Source organism: Enhydra lutris, unplaced genomic scaffold (assembly GCF_002288905.1).
Source record: "Enhydra lutris kenyoni isolate GAN:26980312 unplaced genomic scaffold, ASM228890v2 scaffoldscaffold15, whole genome shotgun sequence".
Classification (NCBI taxonomy): Eukaryota; Metazoa; Chordata; class Mammalia; order Carnivora; family Mustelidae; genus Enhydra; species Enhydra lutris.
In genome coordinates this window covers 43,295,789-43,312,240 of record NW_019154099.1, presented here as the reverse complement: position 1 = coordinate 43,312,240, position 16,452 = coordinate 43,295,789, and positions in this window count along the sequence as shown.

The window sequence follows — 16,452 nt, the reverse complement described above, 5'->3', positions numbered from 1 at the left end:
TTTAATGTTAAACTATGTTAAGATAAACTTCAATCCGCCATTCTTGGAACAAGCCCTACATGTACATTATTTAGTTTTTAATACATTGTTAGATTTTTATGCTAGTATATAAGTTCTTTTCTCTTCTGTGAGCTTTTTCAAGTATTATTATTTTCCTCCTGCACATTTGTTAGAATTTGTCATTCTAACAATTTCTTGGAAGTTTATTTAAAACACTGATCCAATTTATATAATAATATTTATCAATTTTTATAAGAATTATAAATAATTCTATTATTAACTCTATTATTATAAATAATAATATTTATAGATTTTGTTTTTATTTTAAAGGAGAATTTCCTATTTAATCCAAATTTTAAAATGGATTGCTTTATTCAAATCATTCCATTAGTCTTACATGTGTTGCACTTTGATTCAAAATTGATTTAGATTATCAAAATATTTTAAGTTTTTTTAGTTTTTCCCTGACTCATCATTCCTAGTGGGTTCAATTTACATCTTAATGAAGTATGTAATTCATTAGTTATTTTATAACTCTACAAACATAAACTCAGTCTTTTACATCAAAAATTCCTTTCCTTATGCCTTAGTCTGAGTTGAAATTATCTGGGTCAACCATTATTCATTGTAAGTTATTATCATGCAGTACTTAAAAGGTACTATCCTCTGGCCTTTATTAATGCTAGGCAAAAAAAAAAAAAGTTTTTTCTTTGTAAATAATCTGTCTTTTCCCCTGACTAATTTAAATGTTTTTCTCTCTGCTCTTCTATTTTTGGGGGGGGGCGGGTGGATTTCATAGTCACATAACTTCATTTGCATTTATTTTATCATCTCTTGGTAATATTTTCTGCATCTTGAAGCATTATGTTTTTATAATCCTCAGTCATTATAATTCTGAGTAGTGCATTTTTTTCTTTATTCTTTCTACTTGAAATTATTTTAGACATGTTTTGAATATATCTCAATCTTACATTCATAATTTGCAACTCTTCATCTTTCTCAGCTGTACCTTTTGACATATTTCTAAATTATCTTTCAGTTTATGGATTCTTCATTTAGCTTTGTTTAATCCAATATTTACTCTGCCCATTAATTTTTAAAAAAAATTAAATGTATTTTTAATATTCAGAAATTCTTTTTATCATTTTCAAATTTGACATTTTTTTCATAAATCTTGATCTTTACCTTTGAGGTTTTTGTTTGTATCTTTTATTGTTGTAAACTTGTTTTTTGCTTTCTTTTTCAAATAAGTTTTCTATTATCTATTATCTCATGTAATTCAATTGTGACTCATCCCACTAAAAGTACTTGATGATTATCACGCATAGTTAATTGTTTTCTCATGAATTTTAACTTTTCAATTCTGAGCTGATCTTCAGTGGAGATATTTCTTAGATCTGTATTAAGCCCATGCTGCCCGAGTTGTGAAATAGACTCTCCACAGCATTTTGTGTTTTCTCCATGGAGACAGACCAGTGTTTCCTATGCTAATTTCTCAAGTTACACGCACTGCAGCATATACGACTTCAAACTGTAAGCAGATACAAAGCACATACTCAAGAAAATGTTACCTCAGGGGAGATATTTAGTCTTTCTCCGAAGTCCAATCATAAGCAAACCTGCTTTTAAAAAAAAAAATTGTTTTATTTGAATAAACTTGCCATACAATGTTCCATTAGGTTCAGGTGTAAAACATAGTGATTCAACTTCTTTATAGATTATGCTATGCTCAACTCAAGTGTAGGTACCATCTGTCACCATACAATGCCATTACAACATCATTGACTATACTCTCTACACTGTACCTTTTATTCCCCTGACTTCTTCAATCCATAACTGGAAGCCTGAATTTCTCAAACCTTTTCAGCTGTTTAAATAAGCCTGGTTTTCATATCACTGTGCTTGTAGACAGAAATTACTTCATTCTCCCTTCTACAGTCCTTGTCAAAAGTCTCAGTTCCATCTTCAAGCCTCATAGTATTTATAGGACTTAGTATTAGTTCCAATTTCCTTGTAATCATAAACACCAAGACCCTCACCATTACAAAATCCATTGATTCCACTCCCAGTGCTGTTCCCACATTTGTTTATAGGTTTATGATATTTTACTTCTCATCTGTAGGTTTCCCTTGGTTTCTTCAATTATGCATTAATTCTTTCACCTTTATTATATTGGGTATTTAGTACTGTTTCATGGGGGGGGGGCATACTCATGGTTATCCATTTTGCCAGAACTAGAAGTAAAAGTACTTCAAAATTTTCAGCATTTAGTTTTCGGATAGATAGCTTGTGTTTGAAGTCTGCCATGACATACCTCTGAGGACAGGCTTCCTTCTGTCTGTGCCTTGTGGGCACTGAGGGGCCAGCTACTTCTGCCTCCTAATAGAATATTCAGTCTCCATGTTCCTTTTTTGCACTTTTTTTGTATTTTTTTTTCTAGCCTGTTATTTTTCTTCTAGGAATGAGAGCTCAACATAACTGCAGCATTTGGTTACAGAGTATTAATATATCAATTTTGAAAGATAATTTAAATAGTAATGTTTCCGTTCATGAAGATTCACATTGTGTTTGTATCCACCAGGTGCGGTGTTTTTCTCTTCCCCTTCCCCCAGCTGAGAAATATGCTTTGATTTTTTTTTTTTTTTTTTTTTTTTACTCATGGCCTTTGTTATTCAAAAAAAAAATTAGTGAGCCAGGTAATATCAAAGTGAATGTATAAATCAGATTAGGAACCATGAGTTCCCCCATTCAGGAGTGAACAACTCCTAATAAGCTCCAGTAAAGACACTTTGCACTGAGCTGGTGGTTTCATGAGACTAAAGTTTGACTCAATGTTCCAGTGATATTTAGAGCAAAATTTCAAATTTTCTCTCCACTGTAAATAATAACAAACTTTTAATAAAATATCTCCTTTTTTGGAGTCCTTACGATTTAGGTCTTAATGCTTAAATGACTGCAGTCTAGAGAGAGAAATATACCAAACAAGCATGAGATCCCACATTTCATTTAATTACTGGTAGATTAGACGATTTTTCAACCCATTTTAGTACAACTATGGGTATACATTTGATGGCTGGATTCATTGATTGTCTCCTTTCTTATCACCGTACGGAAAATGTTTTGAACTTTATTAAGGTCGTGTTACTGGCAATGGTCCTGGGAAGCAGTCTGACAAGACTCAACCGCATCTCCAGCTTCCAGAAAAGAGAAAATTGCCTTCGCAAGGGTGATTTTTGTTGGTAGTTACTAGACTTCAGTTTTAATGCCTCAAAGGCACTCAAACTCTGCTTTCTACCTTTATATTTGTACCTTAAAGCTAGTGTTTGTTTGATCTCCAACCACTTTCCAAGTTTGCTGTGGCTCCAGGGTAATTGACCCATTGTTTTTCTTCTCTAAGGCACCAAAGATGACACATTGATTTTATGATGGTGACTGATAGAGGGAAAGTCCAAGATAATGTTGATTTCCAAGAAGTCTCAAGGACATTATTATAAAGCAAAGATAGTTTTAATAATAAAAAAAAATTGTCACTGTCTGTTTCCTCAGACTTTCTCCATGATTTTAATATAATATTTATCCAGTCAAAATTTCTGTGTTTCTTCCCTTGAAATGACAATGGCAAGCCTTGAAGACTTAATTTCCATCTTTGGGAGATAGATTTTTTTTTTTTTTTAAGGTACAATCTGAATTAAGAGATTGTGGGATCCTATTTTCCACATGGAGGAATGCAATGAATGAAATAGATCTGTAAAGCATCCTGTTCTTAAGGACAGGTTTTGCATAATACAAAGCTTCCACCAGACCATCTAAAATTCTTCCATTCAAGACAAGGATTAAAATTTTAAGCAAGCCATTCTATTGTTTTGCCATCTCTGTAAATTTTAGAGAGTGAGTTAAAAAGTCACTGTCCTTTTGAGCTCAGTTTAGGACTATCATGGCCCTAAATTGATTATTTGATTACGTGCAATAGAGGAAAGAAATCCTGTTTACCTCAAAACAAAACAAAACAAAAAAAACAAAACCACCACAAATAAGAGGTGTTTTAAAAGCCACTTTTCTGAAATAAAACATGTACAGTTTGAGGAAGTACTTGGGAAGTTCACTTTTGCATTTATTAAGAAAGGGAAGGGGCCTTTTGTTGTACTTCCTGATGACCCCAGGGCAGAAATGTGTACCCCAGTGTGAAGATCATTTTGGCCAGCTCGATGAGACAAACTCAAAAGAGTTTGTTGTCAGTTGTCAAAAGCATATAAATGACTCAGACCCATTTTTTGAGAAGCAGCCTTCACCTACATCATTCTGTTAATAAATCTATGGCTATGCCTATTGTCATCCAGAAATAGCATATCTTGTTAAGGCATGTACTTAACTATTATTTAGGTACAATTATTTTCAAAGAATTTGTTATAGATATTTGGGGGAGGGAGGGAAAGAATAGGTTATAAATCAATTTCCACATGATTTGGAATTTAGTTTTTTTTTTTTCCTGCGGTGGAGGGGATTGATTATACTTATTTTAATGTTGGACATGATATTTTAGTTAGTGATGTGCCAGTGACCAGAAACATTTTTTTTCAAGAATGCATAAAAGTTATTTATAAATAAATTGTTTTAGTGCTTCTGTATTGTCAGTTCAAGATATTTCTTGTTTGCTCTCATCTGCAGTCTTAAGCATAGTTTCTCTTGTTCCCTACAAAAACACAACTTTAATCAAGAGTGTAGAGAGTACACACATCACTTCCAGATTCTCTCAGTGAACTCTAATCCATGTCCTGCCCTATACAAAAGTTGCCTTAGGTGATTTTCCTCACAATGAATCATTCTCCTCTTTTAATAGCTCCTCTGTAAATTGCTTTGTAAATGCATATATTCAGCTTATTCCTACATCATAATGAAGAATTTCCTCTAATGTCATTTTTTAATCATTTTTTAATTTATTTTCAGCATAACTGTATTCATTGTTTTTGTACCACACCCAGTGCTCCATGCAATCTGTGCCCTCTCTAATACCCACCACCTGGTTCCCCCAAACTCCCACCCCCCTACCTCTTCAAACCCTTCAGATTGTTTTTCAGAGTCCATAGTCTCTCATTATTTACCTCCCATTCCAATTTCCCCCAACTCTCTTCTCCTAACTCCCCATGTCCTCCATGCTATTTGTTACGCTCCACAAATAAGTGAAACCATTATGAGAATTGACTCTTTCTGCTTGACTTATTTCACTCAGCATAATCTCTTCCAGTCCTGTCCATGTTGCTACAAAAGTTGGGTATTCATCCTTTCTGATGGAGGCATAATACTCCATAGTGTATATGGACCACATCTTCCTTAACCATTGTCCGTTGAAGGGCATCTTGGATCTTTCCACAGTTTGGCAACCGTGGCCATTGCTGCTATAAACATTGGGGTACAGATGGCCCTTCTTTTCACTACATCTGTATCTTTGGGGTAAATACCCGGTAGTGCAATTGCAGGGTCATAGGGAAGTTCTATTTTTAATTTCTTGAGGAATCTCCAGACTGTTCTCCAAAGAGGCTGCACCAACTTACATTCCCACCAACAGTGTAAGAGGGTTCCCCTTTCTCCACATCCTCTCCAACACATGTTGTTTCCTGTCTTGCTAATTTTGGCCATTCTAACTGGTGTAAGGTGGTATCTCAATGTGGTTTTAATTTGAATCTCCCTGATGGCTAGTGATGATGAACATTTTTTCATGTGTCTGATAGCCATTTGTATGTCTTCATTGGAGAAGTGTCTGTTCATATGTTCTGCCCATTTTTTGATATGATTATCTGTTTTGTGTGTGTTGAGTTTGAGGAGTTCTTTATAGATCCTGGATATCAATCTTTTGTCTGTACTGTCATTTGCAAATATCTTCTCCCATTCTGTGGGTTGCCTCTTTGTTTTCTTGACTATTTCCTTTGCTGTGCAGAAGCTTTTGATTTTGATAAAGTCCCAAAAGTTACCATTCTATGCTCTTGGATCGGAAGAATAAACATTGTTAAAATGTCTATACTGCCTAGAGCAATCTATACTTTTAATGCCATTCCAATCAAAATTCCACTGGTATTCTTCAAAGAGCTGGAGCAAATAATCCAAAAATTTGTATGGAACCAGAAGAGACCCTGAATCGCTAAGGAAATGTTGAAAAACAAAAATAAAGCTGGGGGCATCACATTACCTGATTTCAAGCTTTACTACAAAGCTGTGATCACCAAGACAGCATGGTACTGGCATAAAAACAGACACATAGACCAGTGGAACAGAGTAGAGAGCCCAGATATGGACCTCAACTCTATGGTCAATTAATCTTCGACAAAACAGGAAAAAATATACAGTGGAAAAAAGACAGTCTCTTCAATAGATGGTGCTGGGAAAACTGGGCAGCTATATGTAGAAGAATGAAACTCGACCATTCTCTTACACCGTACACAAAGATAAACTCAAAATGGATAAAAGACCTCAATGTGAGACAGGAATCCATCAGAATCCTAGAGGAGAATATAGGCAGTAATCTCTTCGATATCAGCCACAGCAACTTCTTTCAAGATATGTCTCCAAAGGCAAAGGACCAGAAACATTTAATTGGCGATTTGCTTGACCTGGGAAGCAGTGTTAATAAGCACTGGGTTATACAGCCTAGTTTTGCAGCTATGATAAGTCTTCCCTTCTCCCTTTGGTCTCATAGCGAGGTCAACAATAGGATACATGGTAATAACCTTGCACCATTTTCTTAAAGACAAGAAGTTTGATGAGCTATTGGTGAGCCATATATTACATCACAAATGTGAGAATAGAAATTTGGTTCGCCTGTGGGATGCAGTGTATCACCATGAAAGAGCTCTGACCTACACTATAATTAGGACTCCTACTTAATAAGACAGCTATTAACACATATAATGATGAAACTCCTGAAAGACCTAGATTGATTCTTACTAAACTATTGTTGTTTTGTTGTAGGGCTTTCATTACCATTTCTCACATTATGGAGACTCAAGTGTGACATTATGGTTGTCATCATTCTTAGGAAAGTTACGACCTTTCTATATTTCACCAAGAAGAAATGAACTTAGCCCTGAGCAGAATTGTGAGTGCCATAGTTTTAGTAATTTTTAGTGAATCTTGAAATTGTTAAGGAAGAAGTCAAACTTCCAAGACTATATTTACATATTCAACAGAAAGTATAGCTTTAATCCAGCTTTTTGGGTTTGATGTGGATTAGTTTATCCCAGGAGAAGACACAATTTCTAACATCAGAGTGGGAAGCATAACTGAATATAATTTGAAGTTTCCAGTTGGTGTGAAAAGGAGCATGTAAAAATACCACTCCCTAACACCTGTCTTCCCTATGAATATCATGGACTTGTTTCAACACTACTTTCTTAAATGTGTTCCATGAACATGACATTAGGTCATGCCAACATATTCCTTTAAAATATACCATTTATTTAAAAAGGTACCATAACCATGAACATGCTCACAATGAGCAACTGTCCTGTTCCCCCTTAGCTACAATTATTCCCGTATTCTTTATTTCATTTAAAACAGTCAAGTCTGGGCAAGTATAAAGTGGGATTATCTGTCCAAATTGTCTTTTGAATATGGCATAGCAGGAAGTACATTTTCTATTCTTCAATGTCTTTAAATTCACCCTGAATATTTTTAATTTTTTCCATTTTTCGGATAATGATAAATGCCTGAAAAAATTTCTATGCCATAATAAATAAAATTAAACACATGTAGCATTTTCTTATCTATTTTTAAATTTTGACTCCTTAATTTCTGAAAGTCTAGGGAAATATTTTTTGACATTATATAACTGAATACGATACATTAGAATACAAGATTGGTACAGCTATGAAACGACTTGATATATCTCCCTTGTTTCCTTTGAACCCTCCCTCTGTGACTGCAGCTATGCTCCCTGGGTAACAGGTAGCTTCACAGATTCTATTGGGGTCCTAGATTAGATTTGTGAGAGAGTAGAGTCCTTCAGAAGTGGTCTTGATCTATAAACATCTATCCTATCAGATGGAGCCAGACGGTTGTTCCCAGATTTTTTTTTCCCCCACAACTTGAGGCATATTATTATGTGGTTATTACTGACTTTACTTTGACTAGAATTGCCACTGCTATTTGAATTCTCTTTGACAGGAGAGCCTGCTTTCTCAAAGCTTTCTCAAGGAGCACTTAGCCTACCTCTTGAGCATGGCTGAGGAGCCCAACGCTAATGAATATACTTCTGAGATATCATTCTAAGGGACATAAAGGGGCCAATTTATGTCACATAGGATATTACTTGCTAATTCTATTATTCAGTAGTAGCAGTTTCATAAATCAAGTGTTAAAGTTTTCGTTTCTGATAACTTGTGTCCTTTCTTTTTTTAAAATATTATCAGTGGCATTCATTACCTCAAGAAAAAGAATAATGATAAAGTAAGAGAAAGCAAAACAAGAAATCATTTCATATATTTTAAACTTCAAAATAGTTCTTTGAAATTTACAGGTGTGACAAAATTTTAGAAGAAAAAATATTATATCCCAAAACTAAGTTAAGCCTTAATATAGTCTATGAGTAACGTTTATACCTTAAAAATATGGATGGAATAATCCATGACAGGTAGAATACAATCCCAACTCCAGCTGTTCTATCAAAAAGAAAGCAGGATCTCGGTGGAGAGTGAGATGAAATAGATAAAGGGGATTAACCATACGCTTACTGATGAACACTGAGTAATGTATAGACTTGTTCAAACATTGTAATGTACATCTCAAACTAATATAACAGTGTATATTAATTATACTTCAATTAAAAAACAAGAATTCAAGTCAAATTTTAAAAAGTAAAGACAAAAAGAAAGCAAATAACTGTTGGGTGAGTCTTGGAGAAAGGAGCTGGCCCTACCTCCATTGGAGTCTACATCCTGAGAAGAGGAGGAGAGGGCGGTTTCAGAGAAGCTTGAGAAATTGCAGAGGAATGGGTTCCTGATTTCTGAAGTGGACCATGGGAAGGCAAGAATTAATGTTTGTGAAGTCATACTGGGCAACAGACAGTAGAAATGAGTTCATGGTGTATTCAGGTCAAAAAAGACCAAAACAAGTTCACAAACATTTTTGCTATCCCAGGGTGGTTTAAAAAAATTTTTTTTTTTTTCTGTGCCAAACAATTGTTCAGAATGGATTCAGGACAAACAAGAAGCCCTGAAAAAGTTGCAGAGATGAGAAGAAAAAATCATAGACCGAATAGGAAGGAACTGCATTATTGAAAGCACCCAGAAATTTGTCCAAATTGGAAGAGTCCAAGGATGGCTTGTCCTGTGTCCCAGCTCTTATTACATTGGTACCATGCACTGTAGAGACATCTGGGACTCCTGAAGGCCAGAGACAAAGAGGCAAGTGAAATCAAGATTAACCCAAAAAACCGTGAAGAAAGTGACCTTAAGCTTCTGTTCAAATCAGAAAGGGAATTTGGGTGTAAATTAGTTTCAGTTATAAGAAATTATATTTTCGTGTATACCAAGAGCTATCTCTATACAAATAATATGCAACTTCATAATTTTCACATACAACTATCTATATTTAAAATATATTTCTATGGTTTTCTTAGATTATTTATGGGGGTGGTGGAAGAGTCACTATGAAGTTCTAGGGAAAGTAATAAGAAATACAATTAATTCATTAAGAAAGGAATACATATTATGACAATATTTTTCTTCATGAGCTTTTATGAATTTGTGTTCCTCCAACGCACTTCCAGACTAAAATATCTTCAGCAAACTCACCATTCCCCATAAATAATGCAGCGTTATCTCAAAGCTCTATAACCCCAAATGAATGTGTATAATTGGACAGGAAAGGAATTAGATTGGTCCATTGTATCAACAATGATTGTTAGACATGTATGTTAGCTGTTTTCATAAAATTACATACTTTGCTTTTCAATTAAATTACTCTGTCCTATAGTGATACAAATTTTATTACATGGTTGGAGAAAACCTTCATTTTTGTGGTTTTGGGTCAAAAACTTTAATAGCTATTTGTTTTACTTAAAAAAAAAACTTTATTTTTACTGGACTTAATATAGCCTTTAACAATATGATTTAAGGTTTCAATTTTTATTTTTATTTGTATGAAATCTTCATGAAAGAAGCTATGTTTAAAATTTTTTTTAAATTAAAAATATGCTGGGTTTCTAGGTTAATTTAAATCATGTCATGTTTCTTAAATGCCATTTTAATTGTTTAACTATAAAGTATTGTACTAATCTAATATAAAATTAATCTCACTATTTTATACAGCAAATTTTGGCAGTTATATCAGTTAAATACTGGAGTCACATAAAGTTGAAGACAATTTTTTTTCTTTTGTTTTCATTTTTAAAAAAATTTTTATTCAAGGCCCTCTTACTTGTTGGGTACCATTTAAATAATAAATAAACCATAGTAACTCCACTCAAAAATTTCACAGTGTAGTGAGAAAGATAAACCAGTGAATGAAAATTAGGATGAAAAATATGGTAGGAACAAAGAGAAGGGAGTGAGAGATTGTAGCAATTATTGAAACCATGTCCCTATAGACAGAACCACTTATTTATTTTTATTTTTTTTAAGATTTTTATTTATTTATGTGATAGACAGAGATCACACGTAGGCAGAGAGGTAGGCAGAGAGGGGGGAAGCAGGCTCCCCACTGAGCAGAAAACCCGATGCAGGGCTTGATCCCAGAACCATAAAAACATGACTTGAGCCAAAGGCAGAGGCTTTAACCCACTGAGCCACCCAGGTGCCCCAACAGAACTGTTTAAATTAGACTTCCTAGTTACTCAGAAAAGAGATCATAAAATTTGTTGTACTGCTGAGTAAATAATGGTATGGAATACATGAAATGCTATTTTTAGAGTCTACTTGATTCTGTTTTAACATTAAGTATTTGTTATGTTGAATAAAAAAGATATTTGTGTATGGCAACACATCAAATTACTAATATTATTTATCTCAGTTTGGCAGAATTAAGTATTATTTTTATTTTCTTACTAAAAATTTTCCTTTTTGAAGGAAAGCAAAAATCCACTTTTCCTTAGAAAGATGTTGATTATGTAAGTTAATTTTTCTTGGTAAACACATTTGTTAGAAATGAATTCATGACTTAATAAGTGAACTAGCATATACATAACTCTTCTCTACAAATTGAGAAATAGTAACAGAATTATGTATAGGGATTTTCATCATAATATTATTTATAAAAATGAAAACTGAAAAATAAATTAGGGTTTACTAAACAAGACTAAGTAAATAAATAAATTTATAAAACAGAAAATTGACTATCCATTAAAATCATTTTTAAAAACTACTTAATGCATGGAGAATATTTACAGTACAACATTAAGTTAAAATTTATAAGCAAGTATAAATTTTAGCCAAATATCATTACAGGACCTCTTTTATTTGTGAGATTAAGTGCAAGTTTGATTTTGTTGCTTAAACTTTTCTTCATCTTTCAGAATCTCTATATTTTCATATGAGACAATCTTTTTTCTAATTGCAAAAAGCAATTGCTCAAATAATCCCAGTGACTTTCTGTTACTAAAAGTAACAAGCTTTTCTTTTCTTTCTTTTTTTTTTTTTTTTTTTAGTTTTATAGTTTTATTTTAATCACCCAGTGCTCATTAGGACAAGTGCACTCCTTAATCCTCATTGCATATTTGTCCCATCTACCCACTCACCTCCCCTCTGGTAATGATTGGCTTGTTCTCTATAGTTAAAAGTCTGTCTCTTCTCTTGGTTTGTCTCTTTTTCGCCCCCATGCTCATTTGTTTATTTCTTAAATTCCACATATGAGTGATATCGTACTGTATTTGTCTTTCTCTGACTGACTTATTTTGCTTAGCATGATACTCTCTAGCTCCATCCATGTTGCAAATGGGAAGATTTCATTTTTAATGCCTCAATAATATTCCATTGTATATTTACATACCACCTCTTCTTTATCCATTCATCAGTCAAAGGAGATTTGGGCTCTTTCCATCATTTGGGTGTTGTAAAAAATGCTGCTATAAATATTGCTGTGTATAAATCTAATTTGAGTTAGTATTTTTGTATTCTTTAGGTAAATACCTAGTAGTGGAACTGCTAGATCACAAGGTAGTTCTATTTTTAACATTTTGAAGGACCTCCATACTATTTTCCACAGTGGCTGCACCAGTTTGCATTCCTATACACAGTGCAAGGAAATGTGCACATCCTTGCCAACATTCTGGCCAACACCTGTTGTTTCTTGCGTTGTTGATTTTAACCACTCTGAATATTGTGAGGTAATATCTTATTATAGTTTTGATTTGCATTTTCCTGATAATAAGTGATGATGGGCACCTTTTCATGTGTCTATTGACCATCTGTAGGTTTTCTTTGGAGAAATGTCAGTTTGTGTCTACTGCACATTTTTTAATTGGATTATTTGCTTTTTGGATTTTGAGTTTTATAAGTTCTTTATATATTTTGGATACTAACCCTTTATCAGTTAAGCCATTTGTAGTATCTTCTCCCATTCTATAGGTTGCCTTTTAATTTTGTTGATTGTTTCCTTAGTTGTGCAGAAGCTTTTTATCTTGATGAAGTTTAATAGTTTATTTTTCCCCCAACAGTTTATTTTTTGCTTTTGTTTCCCTTGCCTCAGGACACCTATCTAGAAAAAAGTTGCTATGATTTATGTCAAAGAAGTTACTGTCTAAACTCTCTTCTAGGATTTTTATTGTTTCAGATCTCACATTTAGGACTTTACTTCATTTTGAATTTATTTTTGTGTATGGGGTAAGAAAGTGATCCAATTTTATTCTTTCACATGTTGCTGCCCAAATTTCCTAACAATGTTTGTTGAAGAGACTGTCTTTTTCCCAGTAGATATTCTTTCATGTTTGAAGATAAATTGAACATATTATGGGATTTCTTTCTGGATTTTCTATTCTTTTCATTGATCAATGTGTCTGTTTTTGTGCTAGTACCATATTGTTTTGTTTACTATAGCTATGTAATATAACTTGAAGTCTGAAATTATGCCTCCAGTTTTGCTTTTCCTTTTCAAGATTGCTTTGGCTATTTAGGGCCTTTCATGGATCCATTCAAATTTTAGGATTGTTTGTTTTAGTTCTGTGAAAAATGCTGTTGGTAATTTTTTTTTTTTTAAGATTTACTTATTTATTTTGGAGAAAGAGAGAGAGAGAGTGCGTGTGCACAAGCAGGGGGCAGAGGGGCAGAGGGAAGAGAGAAGCAGACTCTCTGCTGAGTGCAGAGTCTGACATTGGCTCCATCCCAGGAACCTGAGATCATGACCTGACCTGAAATCAAGAGTCAGACCCTTAACCAAATTAGCCACCCAGGCACCTAAACACTGTTGGTGTTTTGATGGGGATTGCATTAAATCTGTAGATTGCTTGAGTAGTATAGACATTTTAACAATATTTGTTCTCTTAACCCATAAGCATGGAATGTCTCCATTTCTTTATGTCATCTTCAGTTTCTTTCATTAGTGTTTTGTATTTTTAGAGTACAGCATTTCTTTGATTAGGTTTATTACTAGGTATCTTACTATTCTTGGTGCAATTATAAATGGACTTGTCTTCTTAATTTCTCTGTCTTCTACTTTATTATTATTGTATATAAATGCAACAGATTTATGTACATTTAATTTGCATCCTGTGACTTTACCGAATTTGTTTATCAGTTCTAATATCCTGAGATCATGACCTGAGCTGAAATCAAGAGTCAGTCACTTAACCAACTGAGCCACGCAGTTGCCCCACATGATATTCTCTTATAATTGTTTGTATTGCTGTGGTGTTGGATGTTATTTGTTCTCTCATTTGTGCTTTCTTTTGTTTGAGTCCATTCTCTTCTTTCTTGCTATGTCTGGCTAGAGGTTTATCAATTTTTATTATTTTTTTCAAGAAATCAGCTCCTAGCTTTATTCAACTATTGTTTTCTTTTACTGTTTTGTTTATTTTTGTTTTTTAAGTTTCTATGTCATTTACTTTTCCTCTACTCTTTATTATTTTCTTCTTTCTGCTAGCTTTAGGTTTTGATTGTTATCCTTTTTCTGGCTCCTGTAGGTATAAATTTACATTGTAGGTATAAGGTTACACTGTTTATTTGAAATTTGTCTTGCTTCTTGAGGTAGGCCTATATTGCTATATACTGTCCTCTTAGATCCTCTTTTGCTGCATCCCAAAGGTATTGAACCATTGTGTTTTCATTTTCATTTGTTTCCAAGTATTTTTTTTTTTAATTTCTTCTTTGATTTCCTGGTTTATCCATTCATTGCTTAGTATCATGTTGGTTAACCTTCATGTATTTGTTGTCTTCTCAAATTTTTTCTTGTGGTTCACTTCTAGTTTCATAGTGTTGCACTCCAAAAAGGTGTATAGTGTGATTTTATTCTTTGTGTATTTGTTGAGGCCTATGTAATCTATTCTGGAGAATGTTTCATGTGCACTTGAAAAGAATGTTTATTCTGCTAGTTTAGGATGGAACGTTCTGAATATATCTGTAAAGTTCCTTTGGTCCAATGTGTGATGTAAAGCCATTGTTTCTTGTTGATTTTCTGTTTAGATAATTGTCTATTGATGTAAATGGATTGTTAAGGTCCTTTACTATTATTGTGCTATTATCAATTACCTGTTTCATCTTTGTTATTAACTGTTTTATGTGTTTGAGTGGTCCTATGTTGGGTTAATAAATATTTAAAATTGTTGGATTGTCTACTTTGTTATTATATACTGTCCTTTATCTCCTGTTACAGTCTTTGTTTTAAAGTGTATTTTGTCCAGTATAAGTTTTTCTTCTTTTTTTTTGACATCCATTTGCATGATGAATGTTTCTCCAATCTTTCACTTTCAATCTTCATGTGTCTTTTTGTCTAAAATGAGTCTCCTATCAGCAGCACATAGATGGGGTCTTGCTTTTTTATCCATTGTGCCATCCCATCTCTTTTGATTGGAACAGTCAGTTCATTTACATTCAACATAATTACTGACAGATATGTATTTGTTGTCATTTTTTTACTTGTTTTGTTGTTTCTGGAGATTTTCTCTGATTCTTTTTTGTCTTTGTCATTTTTGGTCTCTCCCTTGCACTCAGAATCCCCTTTAATATTTCTTTCAGTGTTGGTTTAGTGGTCATGAACTCCTTTAGTTTTTGTTCATCTAGGAAACTTTATCTTTCATTCTATTCTGAATGATAACCTTGCTGAATAGAGTATTCTTGGCTGTAGGTTTTCCCCCATTCAGCACTTTGAATATATCATCCCATGCCTTTCTGACTTGAAAAGCTTCTGCTGGAAAATCTGCTGATTGTCTTATGTGACTGTCTTCTTTTTGTCTTGCAGCTTGTAATATTTTTTTTTCTTTATCTATACTTTGCCATTTTAATTACAATATGTCTTGGTGTGGATCTGCTTCTGTTGATTTTGTTGGGCATTCTTTGTGCTTCCTGGATCTTTATATCTGTTTCCTTCCCCAAATTAGGGAAGTTTTCAGATGTTATTTCCTTAAATTCTTTGCCTTCTTTTAACTCTCTTCTTCTTCTGTGACTCCTATAATACAAATATTATTACATTTGATGGAGTCACCAATTTCTCTAAGTCTATTTTTGTTTTGCATAATTCTTTTTTCTCTCTTTTTTTCAGCTTGATTACTTTCCACTACTCTGTCTTCTGGGTCATTGAATTGTTCCTCTGCTTCCCCCAAGCCTGATGTTCATTCCATCAACATGTTTCTTATTTCATTTATTGAGCCCTTTATCTCAGCTATAATATTCCTTATCTTCATGTTAAGAGTCTCACTGATGTTCTCCACACTTTTTACAGTATTCTGACTATTTTTTTAAAATTCTTCATCAGTCATGTTACTTATACCAGTTTTTGTTTAGATATGTGACTGTGGCCTTGTCCTCTTCTTTCATTTGGGACAGATCCCTCTGTCTTCTCATTTTGTCTAAGTCCCTATGGCTGTTTCTCTGTTAGGAAAGTCAGCTTCATTTCCCATTCTTGAGAGCAATGACTTTGGGAAGAACAGGTCTTGTGGTGCTCTGACATGTAGTGTCCCTTTTTTCCCAGGGCCTGGCCCTTCTGGGATTGTCTCCAATGTGTGCTTTGCTGTTGTGTCCTAGCTGTTGTACCTTTAGGCCAGTTGTCTGCAGAGGCTCTCTTTGCCTGTCATGAGCAGTGAGTATTTGGTTCTTGGCCTGAATGTGGTATATTTTAACTTGATGTGCTCAAGTTTGTTTATGAAATGAGATATGTTGCCACTGTCACTGGAACTGCAGTCTCAGGAAACTCCTGGGTAGGGAGATGCAGTGTGGCCTGAGATTTAGGCCCATCCTCTTGGGGAGAGGGCCTGCTGTACTAGGACTAGAGAACCATGACTTGAAAGGACAGTTTCACCAGAGTGTGGGGGTTGGGTTT